General features: G+C 49.2%; 1 non-coding gene across 1 annotated transcript; it reads left to right on the top strand.

The window, feature by feature from the left end:
- Nucleotides 1–6,744: 6,744 nt before the first annotated feature.
- Nucleotides 6,745–6,851, top strand: LOC147679371 (U6 spliceosomal RNA). The gene has a single exon (XR_015302150.1). It is a non-coding gene; the product is annotated as a U6 spliceosomal RNA (small nuclear RNA).
- The last annotated feature ends 205 nt before the right edge of the window (nucleotides 6,852–7,056 follow it).

Raw genomic sequence — 7,056 nt, 5'->3', positions numbered from 1 at the left:
TACAATGGTGACCAGGCTGGGAGGGTGGGCCCAGGAGAAGTACTAGGAGGACCAAAACAGCCCTGAAAGGAAAGATTTGGAACAGGATCAGGAGGATGATCAAGGCCAGAAGGTATAGAATGTCGAGAAAGAGAAGGAAAAAGACCTGGAGCAGTAGGAAACCTATGTGATTCTATGCCTCCTATATTAGGATATCCCTCTTATAAATTGTTCTTATTCATGATTCTTATGCTGTCAAACCATATAACGCCCCATATTTATCATCTCTACTATAGTACTGATGGTAAGTATGTGCTGAAAGGTCAGAGAATGCGAAGTGACTACATTGCCAGGATTATTATACACTGAGCTCTGAGTGATGGAATTCTTTCTGAGGCTGCCACATCAGTCTGAGGCTGGATTGGATGGCAGAGGCACTGAAACTTGGCAAAGGGGTCTACAATTGGATAGGTGAAAAGGTTTGGGGTGTATGTAGAATGGCAGAAAGAGTTTGAGAACAGCTGGAGCCCGAAGTCATCAAAAATGGTTAATGGCTAACAAAGGGAGTCTAAGGGCTATCACAATCAACAAATGGGAGTGCTGGTGGTGGCACATATGCAACAGAAGTGTTTCCAATGCCATGAAAGAGGCTCTGAGTGTCAACACTGGAAAAATAGTCTGATTGACTCTCAGACCCTTGCACTGACGTCCCATGTGCATGTCGAGTGCATGCCTATGTGGTGGATGTGTTGCAAGTGTGTAGTGGTAAACCTCTGTGTGTGGTGAACACCTGAGTGCTTGGACAATAGGATGCATTTTGGGTGGCTCTTGGTTTAGCATGGCGTGTAGTGCAAAGTAGATACAGCTTCCCCAGACAATGGAGGTGTTAACTGCATTCTGTGGCTGGAGGGTGAAGATCCCAGCACTGAAGTGAGGGTGGTTAGAAAAAGGGCTACCTAAGAAGCTTAAAGAGTTTGTTACCAAAGAGCTGTTGATTAGTTCTTCATGAGCAATGACATTTGGTATAGGGTAGGAGTGAGATGTAGATCAGCAGTTTCTGTTATTAAAAGAGAAGAAACTTTACACAGGTTCTGCTCTTTTGTCTGTGCTTGACTGCTTCAAGAAGGCTGATACCCACCAGGTGCAGGGATCTCACACTCCCAGTTGTTTGGAATACTCCTGCTTGGTGCCAACACCAATGCTACCTGCTTCGAGAACCAATATCTTCCACAAAATCTAGAAAATTAGTACAAATTATGACAGTAAAATGACTGAAGCGTGGTTCACAAGATTGGAGGCGACAAAAAGTCTCTTCACTGTGTTTCATATCTTACAATATTTGTAATAAATATAAAAAATTTCTCAGTTTCTTTTGATTGGTGTCTTTGGTGCTTATATATCTTTCTATGATTTCTTGGGAAATTTCCAACATATTTAAAAGACATTCAGTTATAGTCCATTCCTTGCTAGAAAAGAAGACAATTTCAACATAAGCTGTCCTCATGGTGGTGATTAGTTGACACCTCAACATCCTTAACGCCTTAACCTTCTTCAGTTAATACTTCTGAAACTTGAAAGAAAGAGAAGGCAGTAATCATCTCTGATGTGCAGCCTATATGGCCACCCTAGCCCCTTAAGAATGATCTAATTTTACTAATGTGAGGAATCAGGTTTGGCGACAGGTATGCAGAGTTTGGATTCACTGAAGAACAGAGCGATGTAAGCTTAGAAGACAGGCAGGATCACTAGATTGTTTACATTCTTAAAATACACGCTTATTCACTTCTAGTGTTTAGGTTACTTCCAGGTCAAGAGGGGTAGAGTACCTATTTAGACTCCCTCCTGCCTAGGCTCAGTGCCTGGCATCGAGTTGGGAGGTTGCATCGGCAACAGCTGCCTTAAGCTGAACTTGGAGAAGACAGAGGTACTAGTCCTTAGGACCCTCCCCACAACGTGGGACAGCCCTCGCAGCCCTCCGCCCTAGGAAACCCACCCACCTGACAGACCACGCCCGGAAGCTCAACATCATACTCGACTCCTCCCTCACCATGACCTGCCAGATCAACGCTGTTGCCTCCGCTCGTTTCAACTCCCTCCGCATCATCTGCAAGACCGTCAAGTGGATACCACCCGAAGCCAGAAAAACCGTCACCCACGCACTCATCACCAGCAGACTAGACTACGGTAAGGCCCTCTACGCTGGAATCAACAAATCCCTGCTACGGAAACTCCAGACTATCCAGAACACTGCAGCCAGACTCATCCTCGGCACCCCACGACATGAGCATATGACACAACACCTGCGAGACCTCCACTGGCTCCCTGTAGAGAAGAGAGTAACCTTCAAGCTACTCACCTACGTCTACAAATCCCTCCACAACACCAGACCCAAATCACTCAATGATAGAATCTCTTTCCACGCACCCAAAAGAAACCTCCGCTCCACCGACCTCGCCCTAACAACAACCCCGCGCATCCACAGAACCAGAGTGAGGGGAAGAGCCTTCTCCTACGTCACAACCAAAGCGTGGAATGAGCTCCCAGTCAACATCAGATGCTCCCTAACCCTGCAAACCTTCAGGAAGTGCCTCAAGACCTGGCTTTTTGGCTGACCCAGAGCTGCACCTAACCACCCCCCTCCCCATAGCGCCTTGAGACCCTCACAGGTGAGTAGCACGCTCTACAAACTCCTGATTGATTGATTTCAGATCCTTGCTATAGTTTCCATATATTTTGCGCCATGCACTATTTTTTTTGTCCCTCTCCGTTCCATCTGTCTCTTTGTTAGTTCCCTTTGTTGCAATACACTCTTGGTTGTTTGTCTTTTGAATACCTTTTCTTGTAGAGTTTAACATGTGTGTGTCTAACAGTACTTGGGACCTCCGCCGGCTTCCAAATCAACTCCAGACTCATCAGTACATCAGATACACAGAAAAGGAAGTAAGGTGAGTACAAATCACAAATTTTAAGTATGTATGAAGGTCTGTCTGGCACAGTCACTTTGTGAAAACTGCCCTCACCCACAACAAGTTGCGGCATGCTTCATCATAGGGCTGCTACTAAACGCCTCAGCACAGACCAACGTTAGAGGCGGAGCAATAGGGAGGGGTAGACAATACAAACAATTATAAACAAGAAAGAAAAGGATCCTAAATTGGTGCAGATGATTAGTGTTAAAACTGACTAAGAGAAATCATCATAACAGTGTTATTCCTTGATTCCCTTGTCAGGAGTAAAAAAGGGTGAAAAGATACCCTTGGATGGTGGAAGCGTGAGTGAGTTATGCACCCTCCACCCCTCCGTTCTGCATAGAGGTCAACATGTTTCTGCCTGATTCAGTCTTTCTACCGGAATTTATCAGCACAAACGGGATCCCTATGCTACTTTCCTTGTTGTCATAAATTCCCCTGGTATTTACACTATAGTAAGTGTTACTCCACCTGTAAGTCTGGTGCAGTCCAGTGCACTTACTCATCAAATGACATCTGTAAGTGTGAAAAAAATTAAAGACAGTGATAGCAATCTGTACAGTGGTACACTGACAAACACATAGACGAATAATACAAGTGAAGGACACGTGCTCACACTGATAACTTCATAAAAACAACCCATTAGGTGCGACGAGGGTGCATTTATGAGTCATAATTAATATACCCTTAAAATTGGGCAAATAATAGCCCTATTTCTTAAACCAAGAACACTCAATTTGAATGTCTAAAATCCAATCATACTGTGCTATAGTGTCATTGCTATAGTGAACACATCCGTCAAGACTTGGTGTGGTGGCACGACATGCCTCACACTGTACTCCGAGTATTAGGCACAACCTTAAAAGTGCTTTCAGGGTCTTACATATATCTCTACTCGGCTTTCCTTACTGAGTTTATTGAGATGAGCGCTAGAATGGGCACAGGAGTAGAGGTCGACCCCCTGTAGTCACGCTATGAAAAGAAATTGGTAGTCAGGTAAATAATTGCAAGTGCTGAGTATGCACGCTTTAGGATAAACAAGTCCACTCCAAGGTGTCAGTGTGTAATGTTACTGGTGCTGAATGGTACAGGAGTGAAGCCATTAGCCTCTGCTGATCACACAACCAACACTGAGATAGATTACTCCTATCCCCCGGTGTATGACGTGTGCCCACACACTATGCATTTTTCAAAACACTGCACCATTCCTCCTTCATTTGTCAAGGGTGGTCAGCCTCCACCTGGTCAGTCTCTCCGTAGATACATGGGAAAGTGGAGGACCGGTATCCCAAAAAACGGATCGCTTCCCATCACATGCGAAGCGTGTGGCGTAAGCGCAGCGTCTTACGTCACACGCAAGGACGCAGCAACTAGAGCAGTAACGTGCGCTTTGCCTATTCTGTCTGCCAATGAATATGCGATGTGTTGGCTCTTGGTAATTATTGCCAAATACTTATGATCCAGCGCTCTGATTGAAAAACTGTCTCACAAACGCTACCTATCACCTCATTACCTCTACGTCCCTCGTCCTCGACCCAGTCATCACACAAGAGGTATTCCACACGACAGGAAACAAAACAAGAAACGCTTTTAGACTCCACCCACCCTCCTGTCAGGTGCTATAACACACCTCACCACCAGAAGCGAATCCTGTTATGTTTCCTGTCGGGTGTTTTACTTGATGGGAGACGCTGGGGTGAGTGCCGGGCGCTTACCTGCTTCGTTTGTCCTGTGGATCCTCCTCTGCTGGGCTCTGGGGGGCTCCCATGGACCGTCGTGGGATTCCTTGGAGCGGGGCTGCTGGGCTTCTCTTTCTCCTCCTGGGCTCAGGTGACCTGTGCTGCTTGGCTTCATGGGTCTTCCTGTTTCATTTCCTGCCCTGGTCTCTGTTACCGCTGCTGGATGTGCTGTGGATCTTCCGAATATCCTGCTACTTGATCTCCTTTCCTGCTGGTTCCTGAGGTACAGGTAGGGGTTTGGGGCTGTGAGCGCTGGGCTGTTGTGGAGCGCGCTCCTTCCCTTTGGATTCCCCGATCTCGCCAGTGCCTCTTTGTCTTGTGGGGGCCCTGGCGTTGGCTCCTGAGTGTGCCTCAGGGACAAGTTGTTCACCATTCTGCACTGGGGCGGCCGGCGGCGGTGCTTTGCCGGCTGTCTTGGCGGCGTCTTCCTGGGTTTGCGCGCATGCGCATTGTCCTCTGTTCCACCCGTCGGCAGTGTTTGGTGCTGTGTGCTGGTGTGGGCGGGCGCCCGGGTTGGCTTCGGGCACTCCGGTTCTAGGGGCCATTTCCTCGCTGGGCTCTAAAGATTTGACTTTGCTTGCCTTTTGATGACTGAGCCTCAGCCTTGTGCCTGTACGGAGCCTTCTGGAGCTGCCGGGGATTGCATCCGGGGCCTCAATCATGCGAAGCCTGCGCTTTTCCGAGGGTGAGGATGTGGCCTTGTTGTTAGCGCTGCCAACTTTGGTGCTGGGATACACGGTTCGCGGCTCGCCTGACCCACATCCGCATTGCCCCTTGCTGGTGCCTTTTTACTGGAGTGTTTTTACAGGGGTAGTTGCACGCCGGATGTTTGGCCACTGTTTTCCTTTTGGTTCAGCTTGGAGCGCTGGTCGTGTGCGACCTCCGTCATGAGGGAAGGTATTCCTCTCCTGTACCTGCTTCTTCCCTTTTTTTTCGGTGGGGCCTCCCTCCCCTCTCCTGTGATGCGTGCCTGGAAGTGTGCTGATGCCCGGATTGTGCGCCTTCTTCTGGAGTTTCTTTCTGTTCTTAGGGCTCATCTGTTGCTTGAGGGAGGGAGTGGCGCAGTGGCCAGGGGGCGCCTGACTCCGGACCGCGAGGTTCATGGTTCGATCACGACGATGGCCGCAGGTTACTCCAGCACCATGTGGCTATAGCTTGCTTCATCTTCCTGACGCCCACCTGCGCCTTGACGCCTATTGCTAATACTGGATTTCATTTCCTTTCATGTACTGGGACCGGCTTCATGTCGCCCTTTTGAAAACTGTTGGGATTTCTGCCTTTTCTTCGGATTTTCTTCCTCTGATGAATCTGGTGGGTCTTCGCTTCCTACGGTTGCGCTGCCGGGCGTGTCCATTTCCAGGGAGCTCTTGCCTATCATCCCTTCCCATGTATGGATTGACGTGGGGTTTCCTGAGGGTTCTGTGCCCATCACGTCTCTGGAGGTTCTCTTGCCGCACTTCTGGTGGCCTGTTGCCTCTTCTCTGCCGGTGCCTCTTTTGTGTCCTTGGTTCTGTTGCAGGTGTGGAAGGACCCGGATCTTTCTCCATGCCCTGGTTTGTGTCCTTGCTTTCTCCGTTATGGGATTTGGCAGACACTTTGCCTATTTCCGTTCCTGTGGACTCTGAGGAGGCCAGTCTTGTGGGTCGTCCTTCCATGGCTGCTGGTCACATTCTGAGGGACGGTGTGGACGAGTGGGTAGTTTCTGCCCTGTGGATATCTTCTGCCGCTTCTCATCTGGCTATTCGATCTGGCATTTATGGGGAGTACATTGTCCAGTCTTTGCTGGCCGATTTCGAGTCCCTGTTTTCGTCCATGCAGAAGGGTGCCAGTTGTCCGGAGTTGCTGGAGTCTATGGAGCGCCTGGTGGTATTTCCGTCGGCCATCACCTTTGTTTCTGTATAGAAGGCTTCTGCTGTGTCCTGTGGTTCCTCTGTTGCTGCCCACCGTGTCCTATTACTACGGGATTGGATGTCGGACGCGGCCCCGCGTTCCATGGCTTTGCGGCTGCCTTTCTGTGGTGCCCGTCTGTTTGGTGACTCGCTGGAGGAGATTCTACAGTGCTCGCTTCGGCAGCACATATACTAAAATTAGAACGGTACAGAGAAGATTTGCATGGCCCCTGCGCAAGGATGACACGCTAATTCGTGAAGCGTTCCATAAAAGAAAAAACATGGTCCCAGAGGGGTGCCGGGTCTGGTCCGCGGCGTTCCTGACTGGGCCGCACTTGGGGACGTTCTCGCTGATCCCGCCGCCTGGCCTTGTTGCACGGGGTCTGGACTTGTTCGTACGGATGATCCCGTTCTTGATGGAGGCCCTCCAGATGGTTATTCCGTTGATCCAGTCGGGTTGGGTGTTCTCCTCGCTCGACC

The sequence above is a fragment of the Lissotriton vulgaris genome, chromosome 11, assembly GCF_964263255.1.
Source record: "Lissotriton vulgaris chromosome 11, aLisVul1.2, whole genome shotgun sequence".
NCBI lineage: Eukaryota > Metazoa > Chordata > Amphibia > Caudata > Salamandridae > Lissotriton > Lissotriton vulgaris.
Note: the sequence above shows the minus strand (reverse complement) of the source record. Positions and strands in the feature narration are given on the sequence as shown.